General features: G+C 46.4%; 1 non-coding gene across 1 annotated transcript; it reads right to left on the bottom strand.

Annotated features, from left to right (window-relative positions):
- Window positions 1-10898: 10898 nt before the first annotated feature.
- On the bottom strand, window positions 10899-10970 carry TRNAC-ACA (transfer RNA cysteine (anticodon ACA)). The gene has a single exon. It is a non-coding gene; the product is annotated as a tRNA-Cys (tRNA).
- Between the last annotated feature and the right edge of the window lie 5486 nt (window positions 10971-16456).

Raw genomic sequence — 16456 nt, 5'->3', positions numbered from 1 at the left:
AAAGTTATGTAAAGTATATATCAATACATTTCTTCATCCCAATTACTCCAGAGTAATGTTAACACTTCAAGGTCTTCTATATTTTTTCCCCTATTTATGGACAAAGGGTACAGAGACATGTCTAGAATTGTTTTGGCTGGTCTTTTTTTCCCAATAATAAGTGAAATTATATCATGTACATTACTCTACAAATGTCCTTTCTCACTTAATAATACATCACTGATATATTTCCACATCAGTAGCTGTGGGTATAACTTATTTTTCAGTAGACAACTATGAATGCACTTCAAAATTTTTCCAACTATTATATCATTCTGTTCTACTATTGATGGACATGGAAGACAATGCTAAATATTTCACTTTATTTAATCTGGCATGATAGTATTTTTTTCACTAAACTTGGAGAAGGCAATGGCAGCCCACTCCAGTGTTCTTGCCTGGAGAATCCCAGGGACGGGGGAGCCTGGTGGGCTGCCGTCTATGGGGTCACACAGAGTCGGACGCGACTGAAGCGACTTCGCAGCAGCAGCAGCGTGGGCTATTGTATAAAAAGGGGGAATCGTGGTGTGTGAATTATGTTTCAGTAAAGCAGTGATAAGATATGTATGTCTGTGTCTATATTTTAAGTCAATGTGTCCATCCTCAGAACCTGATCCTGTGCTTAGAACATAGTATCAGCTAAAAATATATATATATTTATTCAATTAATTTCCCTTTGTGACATAAATCCACTGAAATCAATCCTTTTGTAGTTCTATGTCATAAATTAAAATAATATAGTTTAATCATAAAAACATCTGTGCCTTAATCGCTTTCCCTAAAGAGGTTAAATTTATGATTGAAAAGTAAGATTGACTATGAAATGATGCGAAACTAATGAACATAAAGTATGTATCTTAAAGGATCAAGCCAGGGAGAAAACCTCATGTAAAATGTTCTTTTATTACACAGAAGCCAAGGACAACTTAAGCTAAGATTCAAAGAGAAGCTGATTTCATATCCCCTCCACCGGCCCAAGCTTCCCTCTGTAACAGATTTAGAACATTAACCAAAGTCGTGAGTGATTCATGAGGGAGTTCGTTCCAAGGCGTTTGCAAAGCTTCAGATTCCTAACACCATTTTTATCAGTCAGGGCCTGTCAGAAAATCCACTTTCGAGGTGGTGGAGGCGCCTGTAATGGATGACTGGGCGAGCATCGAGGCTGATTCACGGCGCCGGCCCGCGGGCGAGGCAGCTGAGGCGCGGGCCCGGGTCCTGCTCCCGAGCCTGGAGGCTCAGGCCTGGCGGTCAGGCTGGAAGCCGGGGTGCAGAGGCCGTGGAGGGGGTGCCCGCCGCTAACGTGAAGCGGCTTCTGCAGAGGAGCCCGGCCCTGCGCGGGGCAGTCCCGCAGGCGCGGGCCAGCTGTCCGCCTGCGCTTCCACCGCGCTGTCATCCCCGGCCAGGGCTGCCTGCAGACACAGAGGACCCAGCGATCCCGCCCTCGCAGGTCCACCCTGCCGCGCCCCCACCGCGCTGTCATCCCCGGCCAGGGCTGCCTGCAGACACAGAGGACCCAGCGATCCCGCCCTCGCAGGTCCACCCTGCCGCGCCCCCACCGCGCTGTCATCCCCGGCCAGGGCTGCCTGCAGACACAGAGGACCCAGCGATCCCGCCCTCGCAGGTCCACCCTGCCGCGCCCCCACCGCGCTGTCATCCCCGGCCAGGGCTGCCTGCAGACACAGAGGACCCAGCGATCCCGCCCTCGCAGGTCCACCCTGCCGCGCCCCCACCGCGCTGTCATCCCCGGCCAGGGCTGCCTGCAGACACAGAGGACCCAGCGATCCCGCCCTCGCAGGTCCACCCTGCCGCGCCCAGCGGGGCGCGAAAAGCGAGTGGGCAACGCCCGCACGGCCCTCTGACATGCAGACCGCCTCTTACGTTCAGGAATTGTGGAGAAAACGTGGAAATAATAATTAGAATAAATCAGGTACAAACTTATACGCATGGACTAGTTTGCCAAGGTGTTTTCCAGCATGAGTTCCCTTCTTTTCTATTAAACCTTCTACTTTATTTTGGAATATAGCCGCTTAACACCGTGTGATAGTCGGGCGGACGGCCCAGGGCCTCGGCCGAGCCGGTACACCTGTCATTTCCCCCAGACGCCCCTCCCGCCGAAGCGGGCTCTCCTTTCTTAATGCTTCACCTTTACCATCAACATCTGCAATGAGAATGAAGTGAAAAGATGACAGACTCTTCCGTATAGGATCGTGAATTCGCTCTGCAGGACTAGTTCAGAGCCGACCCGCTTCAGGACCTTCCTTGTCGTCAGCATCATTCATGTCCAGAGGGGCCGGAACACAGGTCGTCCCAGAAAACAGCCCCTTCGGAGCTTGTGCGATGAGTGCTGTTGTGTGATTCACATGTTTTCTCAGCAAAACACGTGTCGAGTAACCGCCCTGTGACAGAACTTGTACCAGACACTGGGAGAAATACAAAGAGGAGTTAGACACAGCGCGCTCGGAGCCAGGGCTGCCGCGACGGCTCAGCGGTGAGGAATCCGCCCGCCGGTGCAGGAGACAGACACGGGTTCGATCCCTGGGTCGGGAAAATCCCCTGGAGAAGGAAATGGCAACCCGCTCCCGTATTCTTGTCTGGGAAATCCCATGGACAGAGGAGCCTGAAACATGGGGTTTCAACAAGTTGGATACCACTTACTGACTAAACAACAGCTCCAGAAGCACACCATCTCTGAAGAGACAGGCAGGCAAGCACACGACTGTGGTTCAGCGCGTGAACTGGCTCTTGGAGTCACTACCGGTTGTTCGAGTGTAGGGTTTATGTGCTTATGTTTCAGATCTGGTTCCGCTACTACCTTTGTGTTCTTAAGCAAGTTACTTAACTTGACATGTATAATAATAATAATCGTGGCAGATTATAGCTTATCAAAAATGGTCCTAATGCTCATCCCACATGCAACATGACTTTGTCTTCCCCTCCCTCATTAGGGGTAGAATTAAGTTTTCTACCCCCTTGAATCTGAGCATGTCCTGGGATTGCATTAAGCAACAGAATACGGTGGGAGGTGGTAAAGAACCTGCTTGCCAGTGCAGGAGACCTAAGAGGCGCGGGGTTGATCCCTGGGCCGGGGAGATCCCCTGGAGGAGGGCACGGCAGCCCACTCCAGCGCCTGGAGAACCGCATGGACAGAGGAGCCTGGCGGCCTACAGTCCACGGGGTCGCAAAGACTCGGACACGACGGAGCGGCTCACGTACACACACACCCGTGTGCAAACCAGCAGGCTTTCCATTTCTGTTCCTTCTTTCTAACTTCAGTGAGCACCATGCCATTCCATTGTAGCTGCACACACACAAGACTGTGACTCCTTCAAGTCGGTTCCCAGGTAGAGCTGCTCCCTTTTGGGGCATGGAGTCTGACATGTGAGTGTCTCACTCACTAATGTTGTGACGGGGGCGAATCAGTTCATTTGGGGTGTGGAGTCTGACAAATATGAGTGTCTCACTCACTAGTATTGTGACAGGGGCTAGTCAGTGCATCGCTGCGGTCTCCAGTTTGCACATGAAGGTTGGAAGATGATCCTAAGTAAGAAGCGATCCTCAATGGGCCCATCTGAGTCATATTCGAGGGTAGAACTTCTGTATCCTGCGTAAATCTCAGGATTAATTTGGCTCAATCTCAACTAAATGTGGCAGTGAAAGGAAGCGATCGGTTATAAAAATCACTGCTGAAATAAATCAGTGCATGCCATTTACCTCTTAGGGGAATTTAGTCAATAATGCAGGGAAAAATATTTCTAAATGTTCTTTTGTCTTCCCTATTCTCCCATCTTATAGTTGCTCTAAAAGGAATCTCTCTCTCTCTTTCTCTTTCTGCCATTTTGCCAGATTTTGTTTTCTTTCATGTGTGTCTGTCAGCTCTTATCCGTAGATTGCCTTAGCTTCACTGGTATTTTATTTAGAGTTTAATTCTCTGCCTTCCCTATTCCTCGAATTCTCAGCAGACATGGAGAGCCTGAAGAATGACTCTTCCCCTTCCTTCCGTGCCTCCAGTCCTATCTCCTTTTCTTATTTTCCTAATCATGCTTTTAGAAAAAATTTAAAAAAGAATCAAATTGCTTAGGATAGAGTGTAATACTCACTGAGCAGGGGGGGTGAGGTTGATCAGCTCGTACAAAACCCTGCATGTACGGCCTCAGCCAGTTCAGTCGCTCAGCCGTGCTGCCGTGAACCGCAGCGCACCAGGCCTCCCTGTCCATCACCAACTCCCGGAGTGTACTCAAACTCATGTCCATCGAGTCGGTGATGCCATCCAGCCATCTCATCCTCTGTCATCCCCTTCTCTTCCCACCTTCAATCTTTCCCAGCATCAGGGTCATTTCAAATGAGTCAGCTCTTCGCATCAGGTGGCCAAAGTATTGGAGTTTCAGCTTCAGCATCAGTCCTTCCAATGAACATCCAGGACTGATCTCCTTTAGGATGCACTGGTTGGATCTCCTTGCAGTCCAAGGGTCTCTCAAGAGTCTTCTCCAGCACCACAGTTCAAAAGCATCAATTCTCCGGTGCTCAGCTTTCTTTATAGTCCAACTCTCACATCCATACATGACCACTGGAAAAACCATAGCCTTGACCAGACGGACGTTTGTTGGCAAAGTAATGTCTCTGCTTTTTAATATGTATGGGGTAGAGGGAGAAAAAGTTTGAGAGAATATATATCCCCCCAAAGAGGGCTCCCTAAACTTAAATCATCCGCATCCAGGGCAGCAAATCTCGACGTCCTCCTTTCTGTCCCTGACTCCCTCCTTGGTCTGTGCTCAGCGTCACTTCCAGTCCTTGGCTTCTTTTCCTTTTCTCTGTATTTTAACCATCTTCTAGCTTCACCAGTTCTCTAACCTGGCCTCTTCCCAGAACCCTAGAATCTCTCTTCCCTCAACTTTTTATTTGCCTTTAAAGATATTGTTAGATCCAGGATCAAGATGTCCTGGTTTTTATTTTTTCAGTTTGTGTTAAGAACATAATTGAGAACAACCCTCTTAACCAATTTTTAGTATAGGTGCAATATTGTTACATACAAGCATGCTGTTGTACACAGACCTCTAGAGCTTATTTATCTTGCATTACTAAAACTTTTCAACCAGTAAACAACATTGCTCCATTTTCCCAGCCCCAGCCCCTGGCAACCACCATTCTTCTTTCTGCTTCTTTGAATTTGACTATTTAAAATAACTCATGTGAGTGGAAGCAAACTGAATGTCCGCTGACGGATGCATGGGCAGCACAATGTGTGTATGTAAATGGAGTCATTTGTTGTTGTTCAGTTGCTAAGTCATGTCCAACTCTTTGTGACCCCACGGCCTGCAGTAAGCCAGGTGCCTCTGTCCTCTTCTATCTCCCAGAGTTTTCTCAAATTCATGTCCTTTGAGTCAGTGATGCTATGTAACTATCTCATCCTCTGTCACCCCCTTCTCCTTTTGCCTTCAATCTTTCCCAGCATCAGGGTCTTTTCCAATAAGTCAGCTCTTTGCAACAAGTGGCCAAAGTATTGCAACAGTCCTTTCAGTGAAAATTCAGTTGATTTCCTTTAGGATTGACTGGTTGGATCTCCTTGCAGTCCAAGGGACTCTCAAGAGTCTTCTCCAACACCACAGTTCAAAAGCATCAATTCTTCGGCACCCAAAGAATATTCAAACTACTGTACAATTGGGCTCATTTCACATGCTAGCAAGGTTATGCTCAAAATCCTTCAAGCGAGGCTTCAGCAGGACATGAAATGGAATATTATTCAGCCATAAAAGGAAGTCTTACCATATGCAACAATGTGAATGAATTTTGAGGACATAATGCTAAGTGAAATAAGACTGGATCCATTCTTACAGCTGGTCTTTGAGTATGGAAACCTCCCTAGGGATTTTACTCATCTTTGTGATCATGGCATCTGGTCCCATCACTTCATGGCAGATAGATGAGGAAACAGTGGAAACTGTGACAGACTATTTTTTTATGCTTGAAAATCACTGCAGATGGTGACTGCAGCCATGAGATTAAAAGACGCTTGCTCCTTGGAAGACAAGTTATGACCAACCTAGACAGCATATTAAAAAGTAGAGACATTACTTTGGCAACAAAGGTTCATCTAGTCAAAAGAAAAAAAGAAGAAAGAAAGAAAGTGAAAGTTGTATCAAACCCTTTGCGACCCCATGGACTGTAGCCTACTAGGCTCTTCTGTCCATGGGATTTTCCAGGCAAGAGTACTGGAGTGGGTTGCCATTTCCTTCTCCAGGGGATCTTCCCGACTCAGGGATTGAACCCACATCTCCTGATTTGTAGACAGATGCTTTTACCATCTGAGCCGCCAGGAAAGTCAGTCAAAGATATGGTTTTTCCAGTGGTCATGTATGGATGTGAGAGTTGGACTATAAAGAAAGCTGAGTGCTAAAGAATCAATGTCTTGGAAGTGTAGCGTTGGAGAAGACTCTTAAAAAGTCCCTTGGACTGCAAGGAGATCCAACCAGTCCATTCTAAAGGATATTGGTCCAGAATATTCATTGGATGGACTGATGCTGAAGCTGAAACTCCAATACTTTGGCCACCTGATGCGAAGAGCTGACTCATTTGAAATGACCCTGATGCTGGGAAAGATTGAAGGTGGGAGGAGAAGGGGACGACAGAGGATGAGATGGTTGGATGGCATCACCGACTCAATGGACATGGGTTTGAGCAAACTCCGGGAGTTGGTGATGGACAGGGAGGCCTGGCGTGCTGCAGTCCACGCGATTGCTGAGTCAGACACGACAGAGAGTGAACTGAACTGAACTGTGTTCCCAGTACATAGAAACACAGTTTTGTTGAATGCATACATGACAGAATGAATGAATCTGACTTTTACTAAGATTTCTAGCACCCATTTTCTACTGGATGCTACCTACTTGCTGACAGTCGCTGTGTCTGTGAATAGACGGCTCCTCGTTAAATGCGCACAGCGACGATTCCTGGTCGCTCACACCCGCCCATGCCTGTGTGCTCTTCCCATCACCGCCATCTCCCGTTTAGTCAGCCCATTCTCTCTTCCCAGCGTGCTGGTGAGAACAAGCTTTGCACGTAACCATTTAAGGCTATGCCTCACAGTCCCCAGCTCCTCTCCCTGGAGTTTTCTGCTAACAGAAACCTTTTCCAAATCTCATTATTATGATTAAGTGCACACTTTTTCCTACCAAATGTCTAAAATATATTTCGTACCACATGGAACCATTTTTAAACCCAATGTTTTCTCAAGAAGCCCTGAGTCCCCTTCATGTTACCAGTCTCCAGAGCTTGCTTTATGAGAAATAAAGAAAAAGGAAAATCAACCAGTTTTAGGCTAAAAATAGTTACTTCTAGAAGCCTACTGATTTTAATACCAGGCTCTTCCACATCAGGAAATCGCACATATTTTTTCCTGAGCTCTCGATAACCTCCATTTTCCTAATAAACTGTAGCAGGACAGGGTCAGATGCTGTCTGGGCCGCCTGATGGCTTAGTGGTCGAGTATCCTCCTGCTAACACAGGGGACGTGGGTTCGATCCTCTGGAGGAGGAGATGGAAACCCACTCCAGGAGATCCCGTGGACCGAGGAGCCTGGCGGACTGCGGTCTGCGGGGCCGCAAAGGGACAGAGCTCAGCGACTGGACGACCGCAAGACGGCTTAGGCGGACAGACAGACGGAGCATCCGCTCTGCGGACGTCAGGTCAACCACGAGACCGGCTGTCTTTGGGTGAAAGATCGCTGATGGCAATCAACTTCCCTGGGCCCATGTCAGAAGGGAGGAGTTTTGAGCTGATTCAAGATAGAAAAATGCATCTAGCCAGTTTCCGTAGGAATTATTGTCAAAAGACTTTGAGGAGAATTCTTTGAGCTTGGACCCTTTAAGTATCTCACATCTGATTCTCTAGTAGCAGGAACTGGTGTGACCGATAAAGGAGCACCTTTCAGGAAGATCCTGTTTAAACAACAACAACAAGGGAAGAAGGAAGGAGCCAAGGAAAGCTGTCGAGCGTTAGTAGAGTCCAGGCTTGGCGTCGCCCACAGGGCCCGCAGAACATCAGAGAGGCTCCGTAGTAAAGCCAAGGTCAGCCTTCCGTCCTTCTGTGTCAGCCAGGGAGGTGTGTGCCTTCCCGGGCTGGACGACGTTCCTCGCCTGAGTTGGGGGCAGGCAGCTGTGAGCTGCCAATGAACACTCAGAGCCGCTGGGGAGGGGGACACAGGAAAAGAGAAACCAATGCGTCTGGACCACCTTCTGCCAGGCACCCCGCTAAGTGCTTTGCATATGTGGTCTTGTGTAATCTTCCTGAAGCTATTATATCCCCACTCTACACATAGTTAGCTGAGGCTCACGTTTACTCAAGGCTCTGCAGCGGGTGCTGTGTTGTCCAGGGGCCAAGGCATGTCCGACTTTTCGAGACCCCATGGACTGCAGCACACCAGGCCTCCCGTCCCTCACCATCTCCCAGAGTTTGCCCAAGTTCATGTCTGTTGAACCAGTGATACCATCCAACATCTCATCCTCTGTCGCCCTCTTCTCCTTCTGCCCTCAATCTTTCCCAGCATCAGGGTCGTGGACGTAGTGGGTGACCACATCCAGGGTTGTAGTGGATGACCATGACCCAAATTCATGTTCTGTTATCTTCAACTGGGTTCAAAGCCATTTGTGTCAGAAATAGAGTCAATATATTGAGAATATGTTCCCAACATATCATGAAAGGTACAACATTAATTGAAAATCTAAAATCTGTAAATAGCAAAACTTCTAGACTTTCTGTAATGTTGTTTTATTATTTTTTGACATTTAAAATTATCTATCTTTAAAATGAGAGCTATTATATGAGTTTTAGAAACTAAGCCTTAATTCTGTATTTACTAAGTGCATGATCTTTGGCAAGTTACCTAACTATTGGCCGTCTGGGTTTCTTGATCTGTAAAATAAGACTTCTGATAATATCACCCTATTAAGGTCATTGTGCAGCATTATTTATTATCTTATTTAGATACTATACATGTAAAGAACTTTGTGAACTAAATATCATGCTCTGAATGATAGTTTTACTGATAATGAAATTTTGTGTTCCCACAGCTTTGCAAATATTTTCTATATTTCATAGTACTCATATTTATTCTGTCTAATTGCCCAAATTCTACTAACTTGATATATTGCTAGTCATTTACTATGTGGATTTAAGTGATTTGACTTAAGTCACCCAGGAAGTATTGGCACTTAAGGATATGAACATGGTTCTCTTTGACCTCAAAGCCTATGTGATTAATGTAATATTGCCTAGAAATGGAAATAACTGCTGTGTTTATCCAAAATGTCACAAGGAAAATTAAAAATGAAAGTCAACTTTGCAAGGATAGGGCATTAATGGCTTTAATCTAAAAGTGTCCATGTTTTCAGCTAAGGAAAGAAAATTGTGTATATGTGTGTGTGTGTATTTGTGTGCATTGAGTGTAGGAAAGAAAAGTGTATAAAAATAAGTTCTTCCATGGAGCAGATGACCAAGGAAGAAGGGACGAAGTGCAGTTCTCATTCTGGAATCACGTCTTCAGACAAATGTTCAATTCAGTTCAGTCACTCAGTCGTGTCCAACTCTTTGCAACCACATGAACCGCAGCACGCCAGGCCTCCCTGTCCATCACCAACTCCCGGAGTCTACACAAACCCACTTCCATCGAGTTGGTGATGCCATCCAGCCATCTCATCCTCTGTCATCCCCTTCTCCTCCTGCCCCCAACCCCTCCCAGCATCAGGGTCTTTTCAAATAAGTCAGCTCTTCGCATCAGGTGGCCAAAGTATTGGAGTTTCAGCTTCAACATCAGTCCTTCCAATGAACAGCTGTAGCTCAAGATTTAAGGAGCCTCCCCTTTGACAGATAAGAAGGCCTGCTGGCTTGTTCATGCCATGGCTGGTCCAGTCCTGTGCTCAGCTGGGCTGCATGGTTGGTGATGTGGAACCCCTTTGAAATAAGATTTGTTCCCCTTCAACTGTTATTCTATTATTCTTAGGAATTTTTTTCTCTCCTTGAAAGCCACAGCCTCGAGTTTTGCTTCAACTTGGCAATGGAAGAAGGCAGACTGCTGCTACAGATTCAATAGGAAATGGTTATAAAAAAGGCTTCAGACCTTTGAGGAAACGGATCTTTCACTTTGGTCTGTTCTCCAAAGAGAAAGAAAATGCCATCTCCTCAGAATGGGGGACGTGAGATGTATTTTCCTTCTCTGGATTGTGTTTAGAAACCGTAAGGCAGACTGTCACGCGCCAAACATCCAGAGCTACCGGAGCAGGGAGCCCAGGCCGACGTGGCAGGCTTCTGCCTTGCCTCTCCTCTCCTTTACCGTCTCCAACGTGACCCAGCTCCACCCTCTTTTCTCAAATGAGTGATAAAGTGAACAGTCACGGGGCAGTTTGAAATCACGCGCGATGAGAAGACCTCAGCATCTCACCTGGGATAAGCCTCTCCAGGGCGGAAACCTGGCCCGAACCATGAGGACACACTGTGCTCAGTCGTGTCCAGCTCTGCGATGCCATGGACCGCAGCCCGCCAGGCTCCTCCGTCCGTGGGGTTCTGCAGGCAAGAATACTGGAGTGGGTTACCATTTCCTTCTCCCAGAGATCTTCCCAACCCAGGATCAAACCCGAGTCTCCTGTGTTTCTCGCATTGGCAGGCAGATTCTTCACTGCTGAGGCACCTGGGAAGCCCAGCCACTGGGTTAGGAGGCCTGAAAACCATAACCTTTTGCTTGAACCAGTGAAGTTGCTCAGTTGTGTCTGACTCTGCGACCCCATGGACTGTAGCCTACTGGGCTCCTCCATCCATGGAATTTTCCAGGCAAGAGTACTAGAGTGGGTTGCCATTTCCTTCTCCTGGGGATCTTCCCAACCCGGGGATCGAACCCAGGTCTCCTGCATTGTAGGCAGACGCTTTACCCTCTGAGCTACCAGGGAAGCCCTTTCACTTAGGTTTGTCATGTTCAGTAGCTCTCCAGGGAGGGTTACTGACGTAGCGTGGGTACACCTTGATATGGTACACCCACTTTTTCCAGAGGTGAAAAGTGGAACTCGGTCACTCAGTCTCTGACTCTGTGGTGACCCCATGAGCTGTAGCCTGCCAGCTTCCTCAGTCCGTGGAATTCCCGGGGCTTCCCTGGTGGCTCAGATGGCAAAGAATCTGCCCGCAGTGCAGGAAACCTGAGTCTGATCCCTGGGTTAGGAGGATCTCCTGGAGAGGGGAATGGCCACCCACTCTGCTATTCTTGCCTGGAGAATCCCATGGGCTGAGGACCCGGGCAGGCTTCCGTGCATGGGGTCACAAAGAGTTGGGACACAACTGAGCGACTGACACTTTCACCTGGGCCTTCCCTGGTGGCTTAGACGGTAAAAAGCCTGCCTGCAGTGTGGAGACCCAGGTTCAGTCCCTGGGCCAGGAAGATCCCCTGGAGAAGGGCATGGCAACCCCACTCCAGTAGTCTTGCCTGGAGAATTTCCACAGACAGAGGCTACAGTCCATGGGTTCCCAAAGGGTCGGACGTGACTGAGCGACTAACATTTTTTAGATGAGGTAGCTTAATCCCAGATGGTTTAAAAAAGTTTCCCAAGAGCGCCTTTTCCGAATTTCTGACCCCGGTGACACCTAGGCCCAGGGTCCTTCCTCCGTCAGATCTGTCTCTTCCCCAGGCCGCCATTCCGGTCACGCCGATGACCCGTGGAAAGGGTCTCCCAAGTCAGCTCTTTCCCGTGATCTTCTCCCAGCTAAATGTCCCGTCAGTGGCTTACTGGGCTTGGTAGGCCCCCAGGGGATCCTTCTGTGGGGCTGGAGGTGTGGGTGAAGGTGCCTCCAGGATGTGTGCGATTAGCTCTTTGGATGCACTCCTTGAACAGGCTCTTTGGATAACAGCGGTCTTCGGCCTCAGGAGCTTCCAAGCCAAGGAAGGAAAAGGCATGAACATCAGAATGAGCGGCTGCACAGAGTGGGTGCCGCGGGTGCCGATTGTTTATTAGGACTTCAATAAGTTGTAAACTAATCTCAAACGGACACGGAGGCCAAGGCTAGTTCGAGGTGCGGGGACAGCCTGCTTTCACCCTAGCTTCCTGGAAATTTAGACCGTTTTCCAGTTTTAGCGCTCAGAAGTTTGGGCTCAATCTGGAGGTTACGGTTATTTTCAAAGCTTTAAACAGACCTGAGCTTGTTCTTGGGTCTTTTCCTGATCAAGTTAGTGTCATTTTATTTGTCTCATATGCTTTATACATTTTTGCTTTAAATTCATTTTTCTACTCTCTCATCTTGTTTAAAAGGCAACTTGACTAGGGGTATGATTTACATACAATAAATGCACCATTAAAGTGCAGTTTGACGAGATTTTAGAAATGTATACACCCATGTAGCCATCACCTCAGTTAAGACACAAGGTATTTTCACTCGCCCAGAAAGTTCTCTTATTTTCTTTTGCAGTCATTCCCTCCCTGCCCAGGGGCACTCACTATAAAATTTCTATCACCATTTACTTTTCTCCTGTTCTCAAAGTTGATATGAATAGAATCATACATTATGAACTCTTAGGTCTATTTCTATTAGGCCCCTCCCCAACCGTCCGCTCCCGGGGCAACCACAAGTCTGATCTCTGTGAGTATGACAGAACTTAATTCTAAGTTTATATAGTTTATTAAATGTTGAAATAATTTATACTTATTGGAAGTTAGTAAAAATACTATATCCAGGTTCTCCTTATGTTAACATCTAGGAAATAAATGTATTTCTGCTAACCCATATAGACACACATCTCTGTTCGTGTCTGTACTGATTAATCTGTATATGTACATACACACAAACATAAGTAGATATGCAGATTCCAAGGTGCACACACATTAGGAGAACCTTGAGATACGTTGATATCTCTGATTCCAAGGTCTCACAGGGCTCATTCTACCATCTCCTCTGTTAATTTGCAACTTGTTTTCTCTGACAGTGAGAAACCTGTCTCTCATCCTCAACAGTTTATTGACTAAACTGTTCAGTCTCAGTCTACATGTAAAGTTGTTTTGGAATGGTTATTCATATCCCTGTAAGAAACAAAAATTTCAGCTAGAGCAAAGAGCACGGTTTCCACTGTATACTGTTTACGTGCAGAATATAGTCAAAACAGTTTCTTTTTCTACAGGTGTGTCAAGAAGTGAGTCCTTCCAGACCCACTTCTTTACAAAGATATTTAGACCAGTTTATCTCTTCCCCTTCCCCTCCAGCTGGGTTATGTCATTCATCTATAATAAAGTTAAATTCACTTGTAGCAGTATACATTTAATCTTCCTTCCTCCCCACTGTCCTGGTTGAGGGTTTCCATCTTGCATATGGTAAAAATGACTCTTTAATGGTCTAGTTCTATGAGTTTTAAAAGTGTAGAGAGTCACATGTCCACCACCACAGTAATATCATCTCAGTAGTTATGTCACACTAGTAGTTCATTGTTTTTTAGTAATATTCCATTGAAAAATATACACTAATTTATTTATCTATTTAGAGAAATTTATTTATCCATTTAGAAATGGTTATTTGGCATCACCAACTCAAAGGCCATGAGTCTGAGCAAACTCTGGGAGATAGTGAAGGACAGGGAAGCCTGGCGTGCTGAAGTCCGTGGGGTCACAGAGTTGAACACAACTTAGTGACAGAACAGCAGCAATTTAAACCTTTACTTGTTGCTGGACACCTGGTTTGTCTCCCCCAGGCTTGGCCCTTCTAGATCTAGTTGCAGTAAACATTCTGATACAAGCCTTTTTGTGGACACAACCCTTTGTTTATTTTGGTTAGATACCTAGAAGTGGAGTTGCCAGAACATAAGGAAAGAGGATGTCTACTTTAAAAAAAAAATCTACTAAAATTTTTCCAAAGTGCTTGTACAATTTTATATTAACTAGTGATGATGAATGAACATTCCAGTTCCTCCACATTATCATCATTTTGCTCTAGAGGATTTTAATCTTAGCCACTCTAAAATTAAAATGCTATGTCACATGGTTTTAGTTTGCATGTCCTGCTGGCTAGCGATGTCGCGCACACTTTGATGGCTGTTGGCCTGTACCCACCATCACACCTACAGAGTCACTTGTCATGTTGACACGTTGAGAAAATACACACAGGTTGTGGATACAGGACGTGGACATCGCTGGGAGTCCATGACTCTGCCTGTCACATGTGGTATGGATGTAGCAGAGTGTGCTAACGACGCCTTTGTTAAAGAGCATCTGGGTTGTTTCCCGTTTCTGACTATTATGTATAAAGCGTCTGTGAACATCCGGGTGCTGCTTTCTATATGCTCACGTTTTCATTTCTCTGGGGTAAATGAATGGGAGTGCAATTACTGGTTTTTTCTGACCCATTGGATATTCAAGAGTATGTTTAATTTTCATCTGTATGTTAGATCTTATGTTAGTTTACTCTGCTGTGGGCTGATGTAACTGTTCTGAGCACGTTAAGGCAGGCTAGGCCAAGCTTTGATGTTCAGTAGGTTAGGTGCATTCAATCCATTTTGGCTCAACAGTATTTTCAGCTTACTATTGTTGACAGGGATGCAACCCCGTCAGCTGGTGCTGGTGGTAAAGAATCTGCCTGCCAAGGGAGGAGACGCAGGTTCGATCCCCAGGTCGGGAACCTCCCCAGAGGAGGGCACATCAACGCATTCCTGTATTCCTGCCTGAAGACTCCCGTGGGCAGAGGAGCCTGGTGGGCTGCAGTCCACAGCGTCACAGAATCGGACGTGACCAAAGTGAATGCACGTGCACACGGACCCCCTCATGTCACAGATCTGTATTTTGCTCTTTTACCTACATACCAAGTTCTGTACTTAAACGATCTTTATTTCATTCCTAAAAGCTGTCTTGTTCTTTCCCCCAAGCGTATCTGCTCATTGTTTGTCTGTGTACCTTTTACCCTGGGTTTCCCAGCTGGCCCTGGTGGTGAAGAACCTGCCTGCCACCGCAGGGGATATGAGAGATGCGGGTTCCATCTGTGGGTCGGGAAGCTCCCCTGGGGGAGGGCACAGCAACGACTCCAGTGTTCCTGCCTGGAGGCTCCCGTGGGCAGAGGGGCCTGGTGGGCTAGAGTGCGCGGGGTCGCAGAGTCAGACCCGAGTGAAGCAACTAAACATGCACCTTTTACCCTAGCTAAACAGTTTATATCTAGCTGTTTCCTATTTGGGGTCTGACAGTTCTAAGATCTGAAGTCCTAAGGTGTCTAAACTGTTGCTGCCTGTAGCTTTCACTGGTGGCGGCTTATTTTGTGTTTGGTGACCTTGATTCTAAGCTTACAGATGGTTGATTTTAATCTGTGGGCACCCCAAGGTCTAAGTTAAGAATGCTGTCCTTCAGAGAAGATTCCTCTTTGCTCTGGCCTGAAGGCTCCCAAGTGGGAGCCACTCTACCCCTCTCTCGCGGTCTTTGGTAAATGCAGATTCTAAGGTCCACCTTCCCTGTCCTCCTCTTCCAAAGCTAGTCTTCTGACTCATCGACTACGCTGAATGCAAAGTATGGAATACACTGAAGATACATCCTTAAGGAAACCTGAGAGACCTCGGGATTTCTTCTTCCATTTAGAAAGCACATTTTTACACAGGATTGACTGTTTTGTTTAGAATAGGCCATCAATAGTAGAAACTTATGCATTGTTCTTTTAAATTTTTTTTGTATATGCTCTTCCTGAATTGGCTTACTCAGGACTTCCCTGCCGGTCCAGCTGTTGAGACTCCAAGCTCCCGAAGCAGGTGGCATGGGTTTGATCCCTGGTCACCAAACTAAGATCCCGCATACCACACAGCATGGCCAAAACCCCCAAAACCCTAAATTGGCTTTCTCCTCCCCTAAGTCCAGCTAACTCTAGCAATTCAACCCAATTGTTTCCAAATTCCTGCATTGTTGCTTTATTTGCATACTTATTCTTCTGTTCTGTTACTTCTTTAAAATGCCCAGTTACTTTTTTTCACTTTAGATTATAAATAGACAAACTATGTACCAACTCTTACTTACTTTTCCCCTACCTATGTACACCTCAGCACAGTGCCTGCCTCCTAATAAATGCTCGTTGAAAATGTTCTGTCTTCGATATTTTCTGTCAAAGTGGTTTGTGTAGAGTTGGAGATAATGTTTGTTTAGTGAAGAATTCGCTGGAGATAGAAAATGGGGAGTTGAGTTTTCTTAGCAAACATTCCAAATATGACTGTTGGCGGAAGGATTTCTGAGTGGCATGAAGAATGGAGATAAGGGGTAGGAAGTTTAAATGTTAATTTTCTTTCAAAAGGCACGCACAGCTAAACAACCCTGGGTCATAAAGAGCTTTTTGTTTTCAAAACTGGCCTTTGCCCTGAAGTTAACCACTTAGCAGTGAATAACGCGAACGTAGCTATGATGCCCCCTCGTGGCCATTCTCTGCCAGCGCAGAGGGTCTT

This window comes from Odocoileus virginianus, chromosome 15, assembly GCF_023699985.2.
Source record: "Odocoileus virginianus isolate 20LAN1187 ecotype Illinois chromosome 15, Ovbor_1.2, whole genome shotgun sequence".
Taxonomy (NCBI): Eukaryota; Metazoa; Chordata; class Mammalia; order Artiodactyla; family Cervidae; genus Odocoileus; species Odocoileus virginianus.
Note: the sequence above shows the minus strand (reverse complement) of the source record. Positions and strands in the feature narration are given on the sequence as shown.